Source organism: Protopterus annectens, chromosome 9.part0 (genome assembly GCF_019279795.1).
Source record: "Protopterus annectens isolate FY-2018-M chromosome 9.part0, PAN1.0, whole genome shotgun sequence".
NCBI lineage: Eukaryota > Metazoa > Chordata > Ceratodontiformes > Protopteridae > Protopterus > Protopterus annectens.
In genome coordinates this window covers 1619075767-1619100383 of record NC_056743.1, presented here as the reverse complement: position 1 = coordinate 1619100383, position 24617 = coordinate 1619075767, and the positions used below count along the sequence as shown (strand labels likewise).

The 24617-nt window shown below is 39.3% G+C and overlaps 1 protein-coding gene across 1 annotated transcript in view; it reads left to right on the top strand.

Annotated features, from left to right (window-relative positions):
* LOC122810730 (latent-transforming growth factor beta-binding protein 1-like) overlaps positions 1-24617 on the top strand; it is a 573718-nt gene that overhangs the window by 29965 nt on the left and 519136 nt on the right. The window contains exon 2 of the mRNA XM_044082294.1: positions 21969-22118. The gene's annotated coding sequence lies outside the window, so the exon portion shown is untranslated. The remainder of the gene's footprint in view (positions 1-21968; positions 22119-24617) is intronic.

Below are 24617 nucleotides of genomic sequence, written 5' to 3'. Positions count from 1 at the left end.
CAATCATATTTTTACATCCTATGTATAATTGCAATCATTTCTGGCAGAGGGGGTTACAACTTTAAAACTAAAACTATGAGCTCCATATACATTCTTTCCATTTTATTATTTTATTACATTCATAGAAATAGTCTAGGGGGTCATAAATCTTTTCATGCCATGGAAAACACACATGGTAGATTAAATCACATACTTTTAGTTAACCACCTGCAGATTTTACAAGACCTAAGGGCATCTCACATTATCTTTTACATTTTGGTTAAAAAAAAAACAGTGGGATATTCGAATATATAAAGTAGAGTTCTCATCCTTTTGGATCTCAAGTAAGTTTCCTTGTGATGCTCTTACAAATAATACTTGAAATGAGGGTGCACTGATTTAAGATGGTAATAAGCTGTTTACATGCTTGGTAATAAGATAAGACTGTGGTTGATGTATCTCCACCTTGGCTACCTTTGGCTAAATCCTAGCATCACCCATTCTGTGACCCAAAAAAGATACTTCTGCCATTGTTCTATTCCTAAATAAAACTTGTTGTTCTCAGTAGTTAACCTTGTCCTTTTTAATCTGTTCAGCATGTCCCAAACATGCAGTGCATGTTCTTAATAGGAACAAAAGTAGACTACAGTATCCTTGAGTTAGGCAAGAATATGATTTCTAGTTGTTATTAAAATGCAATCTGTTAGCTTCTGGAAAGTTGATGGGGCATTCTTCATCTTGGAGGGCATGTTTTTATTATTAATTTATTTACTTATTTATATTTGTTTAATGCGGTAGTGCTCTGTTCTCAATGGACCATTTGCAGAGACAGTCCAGATAAATAGGATCACGTAAGTAATGAACAAATATATTTACAGGTATAAGGTTACAACATTTAGTTCAAGAAGAAGAGATTTATTTGCAAGATCAAACCATGGATGGAAAAATGGAATTATGCTTAGCAGAGCTTTTTGGATAAGATGTAACCACAATGACAGATGTCTTTTGCAACAAGGTTAGCAGCGTATCATTATATCGAGAGGCATGAAGACTTTAGAATAGGCAAGAGAAAATAGTTACAGGAAGGATTTTTGAACTCATACTGCTCAAAAAGGTGTCACAAAAGTTGACTTTTCCTTCACACAAAGTGTCAGTGGTACCTGCCATCAACCCTTGCTCAAATCAATAGTAATTTGATGCTTAGCCCCTAGCCATCTGCTGTAAGGCTTCATCTGTCCTGGACATAGACAAAGCACCTGACTTTATATGACTACTCAGTTCCCTGTTGTCTACACAGAACTTGGTGCTGACATTTTTCTCTTTCAGGGTTTGTTTATCCAACTCAACTATCCTATAAGTGGCTTGTCTGATGGGCCTCTATGGCCTTGTGTCCTAATTAGTCTGTCAGGTGGGTACACTCTAACTTAACAGTAAATATGTCTACAAGTGCCTTTAGTACTGTCTCTATCTCCTGATCCAGAATAAGGCATAGCTGTGTTGAAAGGGCAACCTCATACACTGAGGTATGACACTGAACCTCACTGAGAAGGTCTACCACACGATCTCCAACCAATTCTTCTATAACCCACTGTTTTTACACAATACCTGAGTCTCTCTAACATGATATGGCTTCATCAGGTTAACATGGTAGTGTTTACTCTTCTGCTGCCTGTCTGCTAATGTTACCATGCAGCTAACATCGTTTAACATTCTCACAGTACTGACATGACTCTCTCATGGTGCCTGCAGTTCACTGTGCTCTACAGAATAAGCCCCATCACTTTCTATCAAAAAGATTTCTCTTTGCTCCTGGGTGACTGATCATCCCAGACCCTCTACTGCTGATATACCTGTGTCACATACTCTTGTGTCATTCCCATGAGCTCCCTTAGCCTAGATGAAAATTTAGGACATATTCCATTACAGATTCATTGTGGGAATGACTGTCAACCTCCCACTCATAATGAACTAAATCCAGGGGGCCATAATCCTGTAATCAAACAGAAACTCAAAGGGTGTAAATCCTGTGAACCCTTGAGGTAACTCTCTATGTACAAAGAGGAGGTGGGAATGCTACTTCTACATGAACTGGTCTATGAATGCTCTCAGCATGGTCTTCAGTGTAAAGTTTAACTTCTCCATCAGACCTACCCAGCTGAAAATCTTTAACAGAGTATTTGCCTCCTTATCTGCCTAAATAGAACACAGAAACCCCATCTCAGGATATCTAATAGCACAGTCACTGCCATTAGAATAAACTTTTTACCTGTAGAACTTTGGGGTGCAAAGAAGCCCCACAATGTTGATAAATAAATACTCTCTAAATAGTTACTCATTAAAAGGTAAACGCTTCAAAGCAGCTTTAGCTTTATCTCTTGCCTTTCCACTACTCTGGCATTGCTCAAATATTGTTCTGATACCCTTTCAGATGTTTTGCAGTACCTGGCCAATATAAATTCTGCATATGCCTTTTCTCTCTTTATGCATTATACTCATATGGCCTGAAAATGGAATATTGTCGGTTATAGCCAGAAGTGCCCATTGGTAGACACTTGTCAATATCAGCAGTTTTATAACATCTCCCTATTGCCTCTGTCAAAGGTCCACTTTCTGTAAAATAACCCTCTGTCCAAATATATGAAATCCCCCAGCAGTGAAGATTAAGACCCTACTTAACTACTGCCTTCAAGCTGTTTAAAGTAGAAGTGACTGAAAGTTGAGCCTGCCTCAAAGTTTCCTTTGTGATCTGCCCCAGATCCCAATGAAAAAGAAGTCTGGTATTTTCTGACAGTTGTACCTCAAATTCAGGCTTGCTACAGCTTGCCCATTAAAATAGCACCTTCCAAGGGAAGCCCAGGATAGCCATACCTCAGATTTGGACTTTCTGCTACTAAGTAGCTCCCCCTCCTGAAATAGGGACATCAGTAGCCTGGGAAGGAAGGGTGGCTAACTGGCTTCCCTGTGTGCTTGCCTCCATGTCTGGCTGCACATAACCACATGTACACAACATACTGCATTATCAAAATTACTTCCTGTTTATGCATCTGTTAGGATATCATCAAATACTGCTGCTAACTTTTTTCTTTATTTTGCTTCCTAATCCAAATAAATACTTGCCAATGATATGAGAAAATGTGTTCCTCCCATGGCCACACTCTAGTGGAATGCCTGGTTAAGCATTACTCCCTTCGTGCCACAGACCCAATGATATTCATGCCCGATATTACATCCCTCTTGGAAGTGGTCTTGTTCCGGAACACAATGACAAGATACAGACTACTGTGATTGTTTGCTGCAGTGGTTGTCCACATTGTTGTTTTACTACATCAGCTTGCTGGATCCTATAAAATATGCTGCTCACCTTATCTCAGCAGGCATTTATACAGTGCATGCCTCTTTGGTTACATGGAAATATTTAACCCCAACACATGGGCATGTACCAGAACTAGTCACTTTTCCCTTTGCTTGTGGAAACTGCTGTGATGTCTTAGGCTGACCCCATCTATCGATTCCATTGTACCCATGTATAGTACTAGGTGCCACTGTCTTGTGCAGTTTTGACTTGCTACGCAGACAGAGGTCCCACTTCCAACCAATCTCCCCAGCAGTTTTGCACCCCAGGTCTGCCAACCAAATTATCGTGTCCAGAGGCAGAGTACAGAGTGCTTGCTTTCTCACCAAAAGTTCTTCTTGGCTTTAAAATGCAGTGACTTGACATCCTCTCACCCATCTATGAAATGATGTGCTTCTTTCTGGAAAACATTCATTCATGCCATCAACTGTCTTTCTTCTCTGAATTTCTTTCTCTGTTCTTCAATAGTCAATTTAAAATATTCAAATACTCCTTGCTTAACTTTATTGTAATTCATACCATCAACATAATTCATTTTTGGTATAGCACACATTCCTTCACCAGTAGGCAAAGGAAATAAAAACCTCATCCTTAGCCACAGTCATTCCAGTTGCCCAGGTGAAATGATCAAAGTCATTACTGCTTTTATACTGAGTAAATAATTTGGTACTAAGCTCAGCATCTAGTGTTCAGTGTTTTTCCCTCCCCAGGACTTACATGTCTCTAGTGAAGGACAGGCATTTCCTTTTTGTGCTGGTACCGATGTTCTCTTTCTTCAGCCTGCTCTTACTTTCTTTGCATCTCCAACTGCTTCGTTCTCTTAGCTGCCTCAGTCTCCAGCTGTTTGACCTTCAGTGTCAGTCTCTACAGGTCCAGCTAGCTTTTGAAGTTATCTTGGGATGGGTTGGGCTCTCATTTTCTGCCTGGCTGTCCCATGACTTATTGGACTGCATTCCAGCTGCACAGAGTACTGCTCTCATGTCCTACTTGAATACACTAACGTGTGAAATTCCCCTCATTTTACATTCCCTAGTTGCAACCCTAACATTTTGGCATATTATTCAGAGCTTATTTCTGCCTGATTTCTAAACTAACTCTCTCCAAAATCTACTGCAGAATCTTTAACTCTGTATACTTAGTTTGTGACTGCAAAGGCAGACACACTGCTTTGGTGACAGGATATCTTTGCAGGATAAATAAGTTCAATTCAACATTCACACAATTGCTCTTCATTTTAAAGTCTAACAGAATTGGAACTTTGGGTTTGAATTACACCATGGTCAACTACGATAAAAATAAAACCATACACAAACACACACACACACACACACACACACACACACACATATATATATATATATATATATATATATATATATATATATATATATATATATATATATATCTGTATCTATGGGAACACTACGAAACCCCAAAACCACACAATACTGATGCCCAGAAGAACGAAACTTCAGAATCCCGATGGCGAATAATGGAGATTGCCGTATAGTGTGTAAAGGTAAGTTTGTCATTATCCCAACTGTAGTGCGATCTCGGAGTAGGTATATTTAAGTTACGGGGGTATGGGGGGTGCAGGAGGGCTTGCCGGTTTTGGGGTTTGTTTTGTTGTTTTTGGAATTTCATAGTTTCGTTCTTCGGGGCGTTGGTATTTTTAGTGTCGGTATTGTGCGGTTTCAGGATTTAGTAGTGAATATATATATATATATATATATATATATATATATATATATATATATATATATATATATGTATACACACACACACACACACAGAGAAAAAAAATGGCCGACAGATAGAATTTCAACCCACCGCTTTCAATAAATGGTAGAAGTATGGTGGACAGCTGATGGGGATTTAAATCTCACAACTAACCAAGGTGAATGCCCACGAAAATTGTGGTCTGCTAAGTCATGCCAATGGTACCAAACAGATTCAACTATAAATATCTTATATCTCTTGTTCACACCATACCTCCTTACCTTGTATGAAAACCAGTTTCTCATAGGATTTCAGGTCCCGAAAGGCCATACTATCACCCCAGCTGTAAATCCTTCCACCTTCAACCATAATTACAGTACCAGATCCTACCCAACATCTTGTTCAGTCTATCAACATCTCAACCCCAGGCACATTAGCTCTAGATCCAAACACTACCACAAACTAATAAACAAATTCCTGAAGTTCATCACCAAGTATAGACTCAACCTAATACTTGGTGGTGATATTCACCCCAACCCTGGCCCACTCACTTCAGATACACATACCCCCTCTACTTGTAATCTAAGATATAAAACCTACAATTAATAGACCTAGTCTGTCATCTCAATATTAGAAGCATTAATAACAAGGTACATGAATTGCATGCACTTCTGGATGTCCATTCCCCTGAGATTCTCTGTTTATCTGAAACCTGGTTAAAACCTAACACTAAAGACAGTGAAGTGTTACCACCTGGGTACAACATACACAGGCTGGATCATGCTTCGAGGAAGGGGGGTGGGGTAGCTGTACTCTATAAATCTGAGTTGAATGTCACCATAGATGTAATACAACCTCCTCAGATTAATAACTCAGAGATTTTTGCCACCAAATTGCAACTTAATAAAAATAAATGCATTAATATCATCTGTATGTACATTACCCCAGGTAACAATATATCTACACTTGAAGATATCCTGCACTGGCTATCATGTCACTACCCCCAAGAAACCCTACTACTTGGAGACTTTAACATAGACTGGGGCACCTGTTCCTCAGAATCCCCAACCACCCATATTAACCTGCATGCATTTACACAAATCATATCCATCCCTACCAGGATAGGTAAACCCAACCATAAAGAAAGTATACTTGACTGGGTACTCATAAACAGTCACCCCCAACTGTATACCTCTGGTACCCTCTTTAGTGGCCTAAGCGATCACCTTCTCACATATGTAATTAAGCACAAGACCATTAATTCCCAACAACCCTTACTCAGAGAGATTAGAAACTTTGACCCTGCCAAATTCCAACAAGAACTAAACTCATGTAATTGGTCTATTCTAAAACACCTCCCGTTAGAGGAAGCAGTAGCATACTTTAACAACAAATTCCTTGAGATCCTTGATTTGCATGCACCTGTTCGTTCAAAGAGAACCAAGGCAAAAACTGCACCATGGCTTTCTATAGAGTCTAAACTCAAAATTACCCTTAGAAACAAAGAATGGGCTTTATGGCATTCTTCTAAAGACCCTCAAGATCACATTAAATACAGGCAATCCAGGAACGAAACCAAAAAATCAATTTTACAAGACAAAAAACAATACTACTGTAATTTACAGACAGTAAATCAAAATAACCCTCAGAAGTTTTGGGCAGGTTTAAATAATCTACTACATCCTGAACAAACTTCAACCCTAATCCCTGCTACTACTATTGATAAAACCCCTGAAGATGTTTCTGATAGTTTCAACCAATTCTTTACTGAGACAATTCAAGCCCTAACTAGCCAACTACCTCCTAGCTCCCCTGGTCCTGAAAGTAGCACCCCTAGAAACCTACTCACGTTCAGCTTCCAACCAGTCGCCACTTCACTTATCCATACCCTGATCAAAAAATTAAAACCCACTACACTTTCTGCTGATCAACTCCCTGCCGAGTACCTACAAAAATCAGCTGATGCTATTGCTTACCCCGTCTCAATACTAATCAATCGAACCATAGTAGAAACTAAAATTCCCACCATCTGGAAAATATCCTATGTAATCCCACTTCACAATGGAGGCAGCTCTACTGAATTCTCCAATTATAGGCCAATAGCTATACTCTCTCCACTTGCAAAGATTATGGAAAAATGTATTCATAGACAACTCAGGCACCACCTAATCCAAAATCGCCTTATGGCAGACACTCAGTATGGCTTCCATCATCATCACAGCACTACTTCAGCCCTCCTAGTCTTTACTGACATCATAAACCATAATCGCAACAATAATTATATATCCTCAGCCCTCTTTTTGGATCTTCCAAGGCATTCGATATGGTTGATCACCAGCTTTTAATACACACCCTGCAAACATTCTGTCTAGATACTGGAGCCCTCCAATGGTTTCAATCCTACCTAAATGGTCGACAGCAGGCTGTCCTCTGGAAGAACAAACTATCTAACCTTCTACCTAACACCCTTGGAGTACCACAAGGCTCTATACTAGGGCCCTTGCTGTTCTCCATCTTCATTAATGACCTTTATACTGTCATCCCAAAAGTCAGATGTATCCAATATGCTGATGACTCTACTCTGATTTGCTCAGCCACATCTCCAGTAGAATTATGGTCAACTACCCAGACCACCTTTAATACCATAGAAAACTGGCTTTCTGAACATTGTCTGATCCTAAATCCCCAAAAAACTAAAATGCTGTTATTTTCACCAACACGTAGGTCTACCGCTTTCACCTTTACCATAAAATCAATGGCAAAATAATCTCCCCTGACCCATCTACAAAACTATTAGGTGTCATCATAGACAATAATCTAAAATTTGACCTACATGTTAACCAAACTATCAAAACCATCAATAAAAAACTAGGGTCACTTTACAGAATAAAAGCCTTCCTAACCCCTCTAGCTAAAATTGCCATATCTTGCTCTCACCTTCTTTCAACCCTTCTGTATGCATTCCCTCTACTCTCGAATTTAAACAAGACTGTCCTTAACAAACTCTCAATTTGCTACAACCACATTGCCAGGTTTGCCACTGGGCTGCCTTTTAGGACACATCATTGCATCACTCTAAATCAGCTTGGGTGGCTTGAACTACCCAGCCTAATCCTGTTTAACCAACTGATTATAGCCTATAAAATCCTCTATAATCCGGACAATACTCCTGTACTTAAAAATATTATCACCTCCTATAACAATCCTAGACTGCTTCAATCCTCTAGCAAACTACTAATTCAGACTAGCAAAATTAATAACACAGCCAGTGATTCTCTCTTTGCAAACTCTGTAAGTAGAACCTGGAACTCTCTTCCAGCTGATATTACCTTACTTTCCACCTTGGGTCAATTTAAAACTAGACTCAGACATCATTTGTCACTTAACTGGCTATGTCAATGCATCAAGCCTGGCTAACTCTCTCTAGAATGTGTAAAAATCTGTTAACCAGTTTACTGTGTAATTTAATTTAATCCTGACTTGTGCTCAGGATTAACTGTAACCTGTGGAACTTGTTTAACTCGCTTACTTATGTAATCTCTGTAAATAGTCTGTTTGTAATATGTAATGCTGGTATTATGTAATGCTGTATCTGCTTACCCTTGGAGCTTTTCTCCCCGGGCCTCCGCTGAAAATGGACATGCATCCAGTCTGACTATCCCGGTCAACAAATGTAAAATAAATAAATAAATATAGCACACAAATATGCACCAAGAAATAATTCAATGAGTGCAGTACAGCCACAGGAGTGTCCAAGAAATGGGAACCATTGCCTGGATATGGGCTTTGACCACATACATGAAAGAACAGCCTTGACACTGACCATCCGACTCATAGGTTCATAGGTTCATAGGTTCATACTAGGCTATCTTCCCTAGGGCATTTATAAGCCTAGCCAGAGTGTGTATGGCTTTCGTCAGAGTCTTTTGCCTAGCTAACCAAATCCCTTTCTCAACAGTTTCTCTGAGATTCAGTGCTTTCCCTTGTTCATTACACACACACACACACACACACACACACACACACACACACACACACACACACACACACACACACACACACACACACACACACACACACACACACACACACACATGCTACTTACACAACAGTTCTCTACCACTATAGCTCTTTGTCCTATCTCATAGTAGTAAATGGCTATACATCATTTTGTCGATCGCACTTCGTGCAATTTACATTTGTGCAAAAGTGCCATTTCACACAATGAAAAAATGAATGCCACAATGTCAAACCTTACAACAGTGAATGCAATGCAGCAATCTCTGTTGTAAGGTTCAACATTGTGATGCAGATCACAGTATAGTGGGGATCGGGAAATGTACCCTTTCCCTCAATATAGTGCAATGCCGGAGTTTGTATATTTAAGGAGCAGGGGGAATGAGGGGGTGCAGCCCCCCCATATGGGATGTGCTGGAGGGGCTTGCCCCCCTGCAAACACACTTTTACTGTACAAGTCACAACGATACTGTTCCCAGAAGTGTGGTGAATGTTTGAATTATGTCAAATTCGAACATTCACCAGTTCGGAGTTAGACTTTATTTGTGTTTAGCATTATAAGTTTCACATTTTTTTTCCAAATTAGTAGCAATTCACCTTTGTTTAATTTGGCAAAATAATAGTAAACCGTAGTAAACTACCATCAGCCCAGATTATTAGGCATGTGATCTCTCAGTTACTGTTTCATTCATGTTAATAAGCCAAATAATTATAAACACAAAGGAAAGGTTATACAACAGTCTAATGAACTGAATTGCATGCCAGTAACTTGTTCACCAATGAGCCATAAATGCCTTATCATCAAATAATCTATACATAAATATATAGCTAGATACAGGCTTTTTAAAGGTGAATAAACATGCTTTACTTAGAAATGAATGGGCTAGCAATGCTTTTAACAGTTAAATATGCAGAGGGAGATACTGGAAAGATAGAAACAGAAAATAATATTTTTATGTTAATTTATGTAATGTTATTTATTTTATTTTATTTATTTATATTTTTCTTACTGGGTAGACCACTGATCATAACATCACTAATTGCAAGCTCATTCTGAGTGACATTCAAATAAGTAGCAACAAATATGTGACAAATATAACCAGCGATGAAATATAAAGGTAATAAAATATCTTCACAAAAAAGAGAGGTACTGTGTACATATTTTATAGCATGTTGAGGTGTGCATTTCAGGAGCAGAAGAGCGGAACCAAAGGAGTAGCAAGAAGAGCGTGAGAAGCGGGTTGAGCCTTATAATTTGTTGGAGGTAGTCCTTGCATAGATGACAAAACAAGCGATGAGTAATCATATGGATAACAGTATCCAAGGAGATAGAGGGACTTGAGAAGGACGAATGTTGTAAGAAAGCAATGAGCAAGGAAAAAGAGAAGCTGTGTACACATTTAGTGGAAGCAGATATATAGTGGTAACTGATGAAAGCAGTGGCATAAATGGGGTGATCTGTGAGTAAATTAACCTAGTGCAGAGTAGTGTTTATTTAATGATATGCCCTATATTCTGCATTTGTATTTCTATTGCTCAAGCAAATACTGTTTGAGTTGGGGCCTGAACATAGTGTAATTAGTATACATATTGAGATAGTGAGGAATGAACTGCCACTGTTTTGGAACAAGCAAAGGGAAACTAGAGTCAGACCTATGCAGTTTAGTAGATGGTATTTAGAGAATATGGTCTACTGCACCATGACTTCTGAGGTTGTAGGTTGGAGTGTTAGTGATGAGTTTCATTTCAAGTTTAGAAGAGGTATCCTGGAGGAGTAATTTGGAGAGCTGGGAAACCAGAAGTAGGTTTGATCCAGCTTGTATTGGACCAGAAGTAGGTTAGATCCAGATTGTACTGAACGCCACTTTGCTTTCAATAAAGTAAGGCAGAAGGGTGAGGAAAATCATTGAAGAAGCACACACGTTTATTAGATAATGTCTGTAGAGTTGAAATGTTTAAGCTAGAGGAGGTGGCAAACAAAGGTAAGTCATATACAAGGTATGCAAGCAGGACACCTTTCCCAGTGGCTGCCCTAGTGGTGATGAAAAGAAATAAGATATCTCTGAGTCCAGAAAAGGAGGTAGATGATATTAGAACCAATCTCTTGACTATGCGCTTGAAAGTTAAGACAATGGCTGAGCTAGATGCCTGCCTAGCTATCTGCATGAAGTGATGGTGTCAGTAAGTTCATTGCTTTGATCAAAAGCTTGAAGGAACTGGGAACTTTGGAAAATCTTTTCTTAGTAGCAAAGAACTTAGCTTTGGCTTTGGGTGCATAAAGAGAAGCTTTTTGGAGGTAAGCTATGTAAGACAAGTCATAAATGGGGTAAGTCAAGGGGTAACTAATCCATAAAATATGAAAAAGATTATTGGTGCAAGTATTGATCCCTGTGAAACAAGAGTGAATGTAGACAGTATGTGACTGAAGCCAATCATTACAATAAATGTTCAGTTAGGAAGCCATTGAACCATTGAGTGGCTTCAGTACTGATGCCAATTTCTAGTAGCTGGGCTACTGTTTTTGTGTGGTCCACCATGTCAAATGCTTGGGTCAATTCAATGAAAATGGCACCACTAAGATTTCCTTTATCCATTCTGGTAATCCTGCTTACATGGTAGCCATATTGCTTGTTGGAGAACAAATGGAATATTACCAAATCTGAGGTAAGTTGGCTACAAATGAGTTTATCAAATATTTTGCTGAGGGCAGGATGTATGGAGATGGACTTGTAGTGGACGGTGTAGGAGGATTTTGAATCTTTTGAAACAGGTCTCATGAATTCTGAATTCCAGATTGTGGTCATGGTGCTAGTTGTGAAAATAAGGTTAAAGGCAGGTTTTAGCAGAATGAAAATACAGTATTGGCAGTGAGAAAGAGACAAAGGCTACAACTTGAAACTGGTTCAGAAGTAGAATCAAGTGGGATCTATTCAAGTAATAGAGTTATTTTCTTGGCAGTGATTTTAAGCAAGAAAAATGTGAGAAGGTCCTCAGAGTGGATTGGCCTCTATCTGGTAAGGAAAGGAAAGAATGCTGTGTGTGAAAGGAAGGTCCCAAATTATGTCAGGCAGTCAGACTGTATGAGAATCCTGGCAGGACAGGTAATATGTCCTTATAAGGGAAATTCCTTCAGAGAGGCTTTCCTGGAGATGTTATTTACTTCATGGGAGAGTATGGGAGTGTGATTTGTTTAGATATGAGATATTTGGTTTGTACCTATGGATTGCTTGCTTGGTGATCTTCTTTAGGTTGGTATAGAGTTTTCTATTTTTGATGCAGGATTTTTTTTTGCAGGCTTCATCTCAAGCCTGCATTAAGATTTTCAGTTCTTCAGTCAGCCGTTCAGAGCTGGTAAGTTTAAATAGTTTGAAGACTGGTGAAGTGAGAATCTTGAAGAGGTAGGAGAAGTTGAGCATTTTGATTTCTGGTGATACTGGAGCCAGTCAAGCAAAGTATGGATAATCAGTCAATGCTGAAGAGGTCAGCTTGCGGTCTGGCACATTTGGGTGGGGACTTGGATCTGAAGAAGACAATCTTTGAGGGGTATTTGATGTTCAAGTTTTGTATGTGGAATGTTAAAAGGCAGTGGTCATTGAAGGTTGGTGGGTGGGTGGGTGGGTGGGTAGAGATAACGGAAATGTTGGAAGGATGGGAAATTATAATGATGTCTAGAAGTAAGTGCTGAATTCTTTTTAGATTAGGTCTGATTGTCTCAGTTTCCAGTTGGAGTAGTTTCAGATCAGTAAGAATTTCAGACATATCATGCTTGATGGGGCTAAGAAACTTAAGGTTAAAGTCACCAAAGATAAATGTATGTTAGGAATGGTGCATGTAGCATGCTATGCAGAAGGGCTTTGAATGTTATAATTGTGGTATGAGTAGAAGGTAAGCATGGACAATGTATGGGGTGGGAGATGACCTGAGTGGTAATTTAGTGAGAATGCACTGTGGCTCATCATGCGTAAAGGGAATAGTCTGGGTGATCACAGAAGCATTGAGTGAGAATTTATGTATAGGTTCATAGGTAGGTACTAGGCTATCGGCCCTGGGGCCTATACAAGCCCAGCCAAAAAAGTACCCTGTCTTTTGCCACCCAAGAAAATTCTTTTCCTGTGCTGCTGTCGAGCAGAGCCACAGAGATGATCCCAGTGGTGAATTTCTTGTTTCCCATCCAGTCATCAAGATTTTTCTTGAAGAGTGCTAATGAGGAGCTTTGTTTGATATAGATAGGTAGTTTATTCCAGAGTATGGGAAGTCTCTGGGACAGGAATCTATCCCTCCATCATGTTCTGTTTATTGTGGTGACAAGGTTTAGGTCCCTAGAGCATGTAGCTTGGAGGAATTGGGATTTCTTTAAGTGGAGCATGTCCAACAGCTCTGGGTTTGACATAGCTTTGTATGTTAGGCAGAGATCACCTCTGAGTAGGCGATATGTGACGGAGTAAAGCTGGAGTTTTTTTCAGACGGTCTGTGTAGGGCATCTGTTTGAGGCTGGTAATCCTCTTTGTGAGGTAATTCTGCGGCCTTTCCAGTTGTTGTAGATGTCTTGTGAGGTACATACCAAAAGGGGTGTTGTACTCTATAAAGGGTCTAATGAGTGATGAGTAGAGGAGAACAATGACCTCTTTTTTTCTGGATGAGAAACCTTTTGTGATGAGGTGTGCCTTGTAGAAGGATTTCCTGACTACTGTGGCGATGTGATTATCAAAGGAGAGACTACTGTCCACCTGTGTCCCAAGGTCTCTCATCACACTTTCGGTGTTAAGTATACTACTGCCTATGTTGTAGTTCATGGGTACAGAGTTTTTACCAAAGGGGATGACAATGCACTTTTTGGCATTCAGCTTGAGGCCATGTCTTTGACACCAGGTATCTGTCTCAGTGAGCCCCTTTTGTATGATGTCCACATCGTTAGAAGTTTTGATTATGGCTCCTTGTTTGAAGTCATCTGCTAACTTCATTAGCCAAAGACCTTCTCTGTTAGCCTGTAATTCAGAAAAGTAGATACCAAACAGGAGAGGACCCAGGACTGAACCCTGTAGTATTCCACTTGTCACTGGTCTGAAGTCGGATTTGGAGTCTGCTACTTTCACAGTGTGGGTTCTGTCAGTGGCAACCCATCTTGTGACATAGGGATTTATACCTAGTTTAGTGAGTTTATCTATAATTTCAGAGTGGGGGGGTGTCGAAAGCCTTGGCAAGATCTAGATAGGCTGTGTGAACCACCTTACCCTTCTCTACGGCTTTGGTAACTGCTTCAAAGAAGTCTATCAGGTTTAGGAGACATGGTCTGCCTTTTACAAACCCGAACTGGGTGGGGTATAGAGTTTGGAGATTACCAATGTCTTTGTTTATAAGTTCCATGATGATACATTCCATGGACTTGCAGACCAGGCTTGTCAGGCTAATGGGGCAGTAGTTTCTGGGGTCCGTGGTGGCTCCCCCCTTGTGGAGTGGGATAACCGTCGCTGTGCGCAATTCAGCAGACACAAAGCCTGAGGTGAGGCTATGATTGAACATGGTACTTAGGTGGGATGCCAGTTCATTCTGTAGTTCATGTAGAACGCAGCCTGGGATGTTGTCTGGTCCCATGGATGCTGTGTTCTTGGCTTTGGAGAGTGTGTTTTTTACCTGTGCAGCCGTGATTACAGGAACTTTGCATTCTTCCGGTATAGAGATGGGCTCTTTAGTGGGTGAGAGGGGGGTAAAGTTAGCACTGAAGCTATCTGCCAGGATGTTGGTAATATCAGTTGGGTCTGTATATTTAGTGCCATTGTGCTGTAACTTAGAGCAGATCTGAGTGTTGCCATTGTGATACTTGACATAGCTATAGAATGCTTTGTGGTTGTCTTTAGAATCAGTGACAATTTTGTTTTTGTAACTAGCTTTGGAGGATTTTATCAGGGATCGCAGCTTCTTACTGAGGCTGACCAGGGAGCTCCTCCACTCATGGGATTTTACTCTCTTTTGCAACAGTTTTTTCCTTCTGTTGTACAGTTTGTTTATGGTAGGGGATCACCAGATTGGCTCCCTTTTTTTGGAGGATAGCATCTTGGCTTTGTTTGGGTTAGCACGATCCATGCACTCATGTAAGTGCTTATAAAGTGCAATTGTGTAGGATTCAGTAGTCATAACTGTATTGTCCATCTGCATGGGTGTCATGAAGTTCACCACTTCTGCCTTAAGAAGCATGAAGTTGGCTTTGGAGAAATTTTTTACCATGGTTTTCTAATTCGGGGTTGGGGCAGGATGTGGATATCTAGGATAATTAGCTTATGGTCGGATTGGACCAATGAGGCATTGACTTTAGGTGTGGAACACCGGTCACTCATATTGGTAATAACTAGATAAAGGATATTGTTGCCCCTGGTGGGGGTGTGGACAAGTTGATCCAGGGCATTGGAGTTTATGAATTCCAGAAAGCGTTGAGCGAAGGAGTTGGTACATGAGTAGTTTTCCCATTTAATGGTGGGGTAGTTGAAATCACCCATTATTAGGGTGTTTGGTTGAACCCTAATATTTTCCAATACATCAAGAAAAGAGAAGTGGGAATCTTGGGGCATGGTGGGTGATGTGTAGCAAGCTACAATTTGGATTGCAGTTTTGCCCAGAGTTAGTTGCACTTGGATAACCTCGGCTGCATTATGCTGAGCAACTAGCCTGGAGGTGTGGATATCCTTAATGAATATGGGCACACCTCCACCTTTGGTGTTCCGGTCCAGGTTACATGGCTGAAAAGTGTGGTATGAGTTATAGCCTGGTAGTGCAGGGGTGCTCTCTGGAGCCTTGAACCAGGTCTCAGTCAATGCACAGATATCGATGTTCTCTATTTTAAGGAGTGCCTTGAGTGAGTTTATTTTGAGATTTAGACTTCTAACATTGAGTAGCATCACCCTCAGTTTTTGCTTGCCTGTTCCTGCTACGGTGGTGAATTTGTAATTTGAACCTTGCCTAAAAAAGGCACTATAGGGCAGCAAGAACCTTAGCTAGTATCCAGAATCCCAGGGGTGACAGGTGCAGGCCATCTCTGGCAAAGCATCGTGGTCTGTTGACCATGTCATCCCAGGCAGACAGATACTGGATCCCTTTAGAATGGCACCAGAAGCTTAGCCAATTGTTGAAGTCAATCATTTTGTCCTTGTACTGCGGCATCATTCTGGGTGATGGCAGAATGCTACTCAGGGCTAGGGTCATACCTGCCTGGGATACAAGATTGGAGAGCTCTTCCATGTCTCTTTTGTTGTTGTCCAGTGAGGTACGTCTCAGGTCATTCACACCAACATGGACAATGACAGTCATATTTGTACTTGTTGTGGAGTGACCTGAGTGCGTGGGTTATGTGGCGGATCCTGGCACCCGACAGGCTGCTGACAGTAACCTTCTCCTTGTTTAGCCTGGTGAGTGGGACATCAGTGTGCCTGACTAGAGTCACCTATGACTAGTGTGTTGGGTACATTGTTTTGCCTTATTGGCTTTGGTTGAGTGGCACACTGAGTCTGCGGGCTATGTGTCATTTGGGTTGTGTTGGGGGGTGGATGTTGCTTGCATTTCTGCTTTGGAGGTCTCTGATGCTTGAGCAGATTATTATTGAGAGCCTCCGTGAATGTTTTTGTGTTTCTATGTGTGAATTTTGGTGGTGTAGATTTAGTGAGACTATGTGATGAGTGTGGTGTGGTGCAAGTGTTTACCTTCTCCTCTTGACTGTCAATTCAGTCTTGATTGGAGAGAGCTTTACCTCCAGTTTGGCTAGATAAGTGCATCTCTCACAGGTTGTAGTGCTGGGTGGTAGGAGGAGAGGGTTGTCTGTGTACATGAGGCAATTTCTACATTGCCCCAAGATGCCCAGATTCATCAGATAGACAGGAGAGAACACCGGGAGCCATCCCTTGGACATGCCTGAATAAAAAAACTATATTTTCCTCTAGATAAGTGAGGAAAGTGAGTACAACAGCTGTTTTTCTCTAAGCAAGTGAGGAAAGTAAGTACCAAAACTGTTTTCCTCTAGGTAATGAGGAAGGTTGAGTGCTGTAGTAATTAGTAGGTTATTTAGTGCTTACAAGTTCTGAACAAGTGCTGATCACGAATAAGCAAATTCAAGTGCTAAAACTAAGAATCTGTATCTGGACTAAACTAGTTACAGGAAAGGGGGGAATCAAGTGCAAATGTGGGCTTTTAAATCAGAAAGTTGAGAGAGATGGAAAAACTGCCTAAATGGCCAATAACTACAATTTATGGGCCAGAACCACTCCTTATGTGGTAGATAGGTTACCTAGTGCATACCACTCCCACTGATAAGCTAGAAGGCTTCCCTCCAACACAGAAAGCTTGGGGGGGGGGGCTCTGAAGCTTATATACAGTCCTGGATATGGCAAATCTGAATCCGGACTACACTAGTTACAGGAAAGGTATTTTATATATATATATATATATATATATATATATATATATATATATATATATATATATATATATATATATATATATATATATATATATATAAAAGTAGCTAAAACAGCAGTCAAAACAATTCAAATGCAGTATGTAGCAATGTTAGACCAAACAGTTTAAAAAATGCTATTAAATTAAAAATGACTAAAAACAAGTGCAGAAGGAGTCTATTAGGTAGAATGAGGTAAAGAGACGGTACTGGGGGCAGTGTGCCAGATCAAATCTACAGTGGGGACAGGCAACTGCAAAAGCCTCCATATTTAAACAACAACACAAGAATAGGGAGGGTGGGTATGGGAAAACCAACACCTTCAGCAGAGATCTGAAAAACTATACAGTGAAGCAAAAATAACAGTGCACAACTCTGAAGTCAGCCAGCAATGATATAAAATTAGTCAAACAACAATTACCAGTACACAACTCTGAAGTGCCAGAAAAATATACTCAGCTCTGTATATCTCCAGATAGTTTGAAAAGCACTCTGTCAGGGACAGGAAGGCTCCAGCAATGATATGCAGACTTTTACTAAGAGGGTCTAATTTTATGCAAGTAATCCTTGAGATGATCAGATAACACACAGGATGATGATTGTACCACCTCCATTACTAGTTCCATTCAGGAGTTAAACTTATAGTTGTAACCTGGGAAATAGTGAATATGCTTATGATAATTTTATGAACAATAATTCTGTAATAGCTAATACATCAGTAGAGTGGAAGGCTAGAAAGGTGTTATATGATCCAACTTATGTATAAGATTGACACTGAATAGAGCACATATAAGAGATTTAAGGTTAGGTAGGTGTGTATGAGGTCTGTGTAAGTTTGATTAAGGGTCATTATTGGAGAGGATATTTTAATTCTGAAAATAATGATAAGCGGAGGGAGAGAAAGTTAGACAGATATTTTTGTAGCAAACATTTACTGGAGAAGTGTGGGTGTATTTAAGGATTTTGGTAGTAATATGGATTGTATCATTAAGTGGGTGAAGTTGTAGGGTTTGGAGTTGTTTACTGCTGGATTTTTACCTGGTTTGGCTATTCTGACTGTGATGTTGCCATGCTGAAGAGAGCATGAGTAAATTTCACACCTCTCAAGTGCACCTCATTTCGAGGAATGCTCCAAATTTTAAGGCTTAAAAAGTCCATGTTCCTCATTGTTTCACATTAAAAGGGTCTGTCACACATTCAGTTTTAAGAATTTGTGTAGCTGATATCCATGGTAAACAATGCTATAGTATATTACTTCATCAAATGAACTATTTATGAACATAAAATGACACATTTAGCAACCCTGTGAGCTTCTTTGTTGAAGTTGTTAATAAGCTTTTAGTAAGTGGTCTACATGTTCCCATTTGTTCCATATTATGAATAGTGACGTTGCACATTTTGGAGTCAGAAGGTTGAGAGCTATGGTAAACTGTACTTTTGATAAGGCCGAGTCTTATTATTCTCTTTTGAACAAGAAAAAAAGGCAGAATTAAAAATATATCTGCTCTGCTTGCAACAGGTTTTGATATTTTATTGTTCTTGTTATGAGCCACAGCTGTTAGCAATTACATTCGTTTGTGTTTCTCTTGTAAAGATACAATATAACCATAACTGGAAGATGGAAATAACTAAAATTAAAAGTGTTGCACCTAAACTGCCGAAATACCAGCACTGTAGCATGCTGAGACAGAAGGCAGATAGAGCACTAAGATGTTACACACAACAGTGTTTATAGATGTGATAGTTCAGCTTTAAGATGCAACATAAACATATTTTGTGCTTTGTATTTGCAGTTATTAATTATCATGAGAGTTCCAGAAAGCAAACCTGCTCATATTTCCTTAAATGGAATATTTTATTCAGCATGTTACAGTAACAGCTAGTAATAAAAGACAATTTTTAATGCGAAGTTGAACATGCATTTTTTTGTTTTATTTATAGCTAATCTGAGCTGGGACTACTGATTCATATCCACAAAGCTAGTTTTATAGACTGAACTGAACGTATCATACCTTGTATGACCATATCATCCTCATATGACTACATTGTACCTTATATGTTGTGGAACTCTATTAAGTCCTATTTGATTGTGGACTTTAATTTAATCATTGTACTGAATATATAGCATTCACTCTAGGATTTCTTCAGTTATGTTTATATGAATTCACCATCAGACTATGATAACTAACCATAGTATAATTCAGATGAAAACACAATAAAAAGAATTTTCTGAAGGAATAGATTCCCTTGTATGCCCAATTTGGGGGACTTCACCCCTACAGCCTCCTTACTAATATAAAGTAACTCCACAGTCTCAGTAGTACGGAGGAAAGAGGAAACTGAAGAAGAAAAAAAAACTGAATCTCTGCAACATGATTATTTATAAAAAACATCAATCACCATGTTACAGCTTGTACAGCTATTAAGTGATGGGATGTGCAGCTTGCACAGCTGTTAAGGGATGGGCTGTGCAGCTTGTATAGCTGGTAAGTGATGAGCCGTGCAGCTTGTACAGCTGTTAAGTGATGAGTCATGCAGCTTTGTACAGCTAAGTGATGCGCTGTGCAGCTTGTATAGCTGTTAAGTGATGCACTGTGCAGCTTGTATAGCTGTTAAGTGATGCACTGTACAGCTTGTATAGCTGTTAAGTGAGGGGCTGTGCAGCTTGTATAGCTGTTAAGTGATGAGCTGCAGCTTCATTCAGTTCACTCTTAAATACTTGTAGAGGAGCTAGTTAGGACAGGCAGCACACTGGTTAGATAAGATTAATACTGACCAAATGCAGATGTTCAAACAAGTAAAACAAACTACTACTTTCCTTGTTCAAGTTAATGCATTTATTTTACACTCATTTTTTTACAACTGTTCATCATATGATCACTGCCCAACATTCTCGCAGAGATGTATTTCACACCTCATTAGTGCAAGTGATGGCATACGCGAATGTGCTAATGTGTGTCTCATTGTCTGTGAAGTATGCATGCATTTTCTTTTGATATTTTGATGTCTTTTGTTAATGAATTTTGATTCCATTTTTATATGCAGGGCATTATTTATGTAACTTTTTTCATACATTAGAAATACATGTTTTTTTTTCAAATTTCAGATACTTAATAATTGTAATTTATTCTGTGATATACAGGTATAGATGCATACCAATAAAACAGAATGGTGTGTGGTAATAAGTCTGCCAAAATTTAACTAGGATTTATTTTATTATATTTAAGTCAGGTATGCATATATGTCTGCAATAAATTAAATATAAAAGACATTCTCATTGCAGCAGTTAAGAATTACTGTTGAAATAGTAAAACAATTCTTTCATTAAAGGATAAGCGCTTTCATCACAATGACTTCATCAGAACTGTTTTACGTATTTTTCGGGGACTAGTTATTGGCAACACTAGCAGCTTCTTGTTTTATGGTCGTTGCGCTGCTTTTGGCACCATCTACTTTTTTCTAAGTAAAACAATTCTTGTTTCATAAATGTGACTTCTTTGTATGAAAAATGATTGCCCCACTACAAGAATAACTCTAAAATCATGCCTAATTCTAACCTAAACCTTATATCTAACCCCAAGCCAGCCCTATCTCTAGCTATGAAGTCAATTAATTGTGGAAACATTACAGCAAGACAGTTGACACAATTTTCTTTCATCTCAGACAACATTTAGCCAAACTGAAATCAGCATTTTTAAAAATGGGTTTCAGCATTTTTATTGACCAGTTGTCTTTCCTCAGATGCAATGGAATTTAGAAATTGTATAAAAAGAGAAACGGCTTCAGGTAAAACCCAGGTGCACAAAACCAGAACTATATATAACCGAAAATACACCGAGGTACCACACAATAGCGTTTTTAATAACACAAAAAAATAAATAAGAACAGTGGTGAGCGCTTTTGCAAAACTAATTGCTTCATCAGACAATCTGATGAAGCAATTAGTTTTTTGCGAGCAACACTGTTCTTATTTATTTTTTTGTGTTATTAAACACACTATTGTGTGGTACCTCGGTGTATTTTCGGTTATATATATATATATATATATGGAATTTAGAAATTAAAGGAATAAACTATCACAGAGAAGAATTGGATAAATGTATTTATACTAAGTTTTAGGCAGCAAGTAGTAAATACCTTGTGTTTTGTGTATGAGCGCACTGTTTGCTGTAACAGTCTAAGAATGAGGAAGTAGCTTTGTGTGTATAAAATATGTCAGTCCTTAAGTTAAACAAAGAAAATTTAGGAGAAGAACAGGCCCATGGCAATGAAACTGTAAAGATATTTCTGTGTCTATGAAATGGTAAGTAAACCAGTTACTTTATGTTTTTTTTTATGTACACAAGACTATAACTTAATGGACATTTTTCCTGTTCGGTATCTAATTAATGAATGTATGCAGCTGTCATTTGTTTAAAAGTCACATCTTTACATATACTTGATATTTTGTTTTGTGAAACACAGATATAAATGAGTGCACCGAATACAATCAAACTTGTGGTAACTACTCTATCTGCACTAATACCAATGGGAGTTACTACTGTACGTGTCAAAAAGGGTTCAGGTCAACGTCTGGAGAACATACCTTCACAGATTCAAAATATTTTTGCAATGGTAAGACATTAATTCTGTAAAGACATTTTACTTTTTCCGTGAACATTACTTCTGTGTTTATAATATCATGCATTTGTTACTAAGATGTCTGTTTATAGAATTTAGATTTTTTTTACCTACACATTAGAGACTGTTGAGCTTAACAATTGGTATAAATCCTGACATTGCTAACAAAGCTCACTATCATTAGAGAGAACCTGTAATAGTAAATCATTAGCTTTTACATATAGTATCAAGTGATACAAGGAGGCAGTGATAGTATATTCACAGTCATCCGGCTGGGCCTTCCAGCTTGTACAGCTATTAATTGATGGGCTGTTCAGCTTGTATAGCTGTTAAGTGATGTGCTGTGCAGCTTGTATAGCTGGTAAGTGATGAGCCCTGCAGCTTCTACAGCTCTAAAGTGATGAGCCGTGCAGCTTGCACAGCTGTTATGTGATCAGCTTTGCAGCTGGTACAGCTGGTAAGTGATGGACCCTGCAGCTTGTACAGCTGTTAAGTGATGAGCTACATCTTAATTCAGTTCACTCTTAAATACTTGTAGAGGAGCTAGTTAGGACTGGCAGCACACTGGTTAGATAAGATTAATACTGACCAAATGCAGATGTTCAAACAAGTAAAACAAACTACTACTTTCCTTGTTCAAGTTAATGCATTTATTTTACACTCATTTTTTTACAACTGTTCATCATATGATCACTGCCCAACATTCTCACAGAGAAGTATTTCACACCTCATTAGTGCAACTGATGGCATACATAAATGTGCTAATGTGTGTCTTTTTGTCTGTGAAATATGCATGCATTTTTTTTTTTGATATTTTAATGTCTTTTGTTAATTAATTTTGATTCCTTTTTTAAGTACAGGGCATTATTTATGTAATTTTTTCATACATTAGAAATAGATATTTTTTCATATTTCTGATACTTAATAATTGTATTTTATTCTGTGGTATACAGACAAAGATGCATACCAATAAAATGGAACAGTGTGTGGTAATAAGTCTGCCAACATCTCTGGATGTCCACACCCCACTGCCACCCCCAACTAAGGAGACTACAGTAAAAAACTTTTCTGTTGCAAACTTCACCTTACTTAAGACAGAGGTGGTAAGTTTCATAGCCCCCACGCTAAAGGATAATGCTGAACGAGATGCAGAAACCTTTTCAAATGCACTCTGTGAACACCTACAAGTATGCATGGATCATGCCATCCTTAGCAAAAACCAGGACTCACTCTTCTAAGAGAAGAAAACCAGTTTGGTGGACCACTGCAATAAACAGGGTATACAATAGAAGGAAGAAACTAGTTCAGAAAAAAAGCAAATCCCAAGAAGGAAAGACATCCCTGACCAGTATCAATAAGAAACTAAAGTCCCTCATGAAATCATCCAAGGCTAACTTCAAAAGAAAAATAGTCAAGGATTCAAAAGATAACCACAAAGCCTTCTTTAGATGTGTTAAGAATCTAAGTGGCAATTCGCAAATATGCACTGAACTAGTGCATAATAGCACAAAATATACTGAACCTACTGATATTGCCAACATCCTGGCAGATAGATTCAGTGCAAACTTCACACCCCTCTCACCTCCAAAAGGGCCCACAACAATACCAGAAAAGTGTAGTGTCCCAAAAATCAAAAACGCACAGGTGAAAACAGCCCTTTCAAAAGCCAAAAACACAGCATCAGTGGGACCAGATGGTGTCCCTGGCTGTGTCTTGCATAAACTACAGAACAAACTAACCCACCACTTAAACACGCTGTTCAACCTCAGCCTCTGCACAGGCTACATGCCCATAGAATGGTGCACAGCAACCGTTATTCCTCTCCACAAAGGAGGGGCCACAACTGACCCTGGTATCTATCACCCTATAAGCCTGACTAGCCTGGTCTGCAAGGCTATGGAGTGCATCATCATGGAACTCATTAAAAAAGACATTGGGAACCTTGAAACACTTGACGTGACCCAGTTTGGCTTTCTTAAGGGCATATCTTGCCTACTAAACCTGGTTGACTTCTTCGAGACAGTCACCAAGGCCATAAATGAGGGAAAGGTGGTTCACACAGCCTACCTTGTCCTCGCCAAGGCTTTTGACACCATTCCCCACTCGGGTATTACAGAAAAACTCACCAGCCTGAATAAAAACCCCTACGTCACGAGATGGGTTGCCAACTGGCTTACAGACAGAACTCACATGGTAAGAATAGTGGGCTCCAGGTCCGACTCTAAACCAGTGACAAGTGGTGTCCCGCAAGGCTCAGTCCGGAGAACCCTACTGTTCAGCATATACTTCTCAGAAGTACAGGTAAACACAGGAGGACTATGGCTAACCAAGTTTGCTGATGACTGCTAACTGGGAGCCAAAACTGACTCTCCGGCTGACACGGACATACTCCAAAAGGGCCTTACTGAGATGGACACCTGGTGTCAAAGTCATAGCCTCAAGCTAAATGCCAAAAAATGCATAGTCATCCCATTTGGGAAAAAAAAAACACCC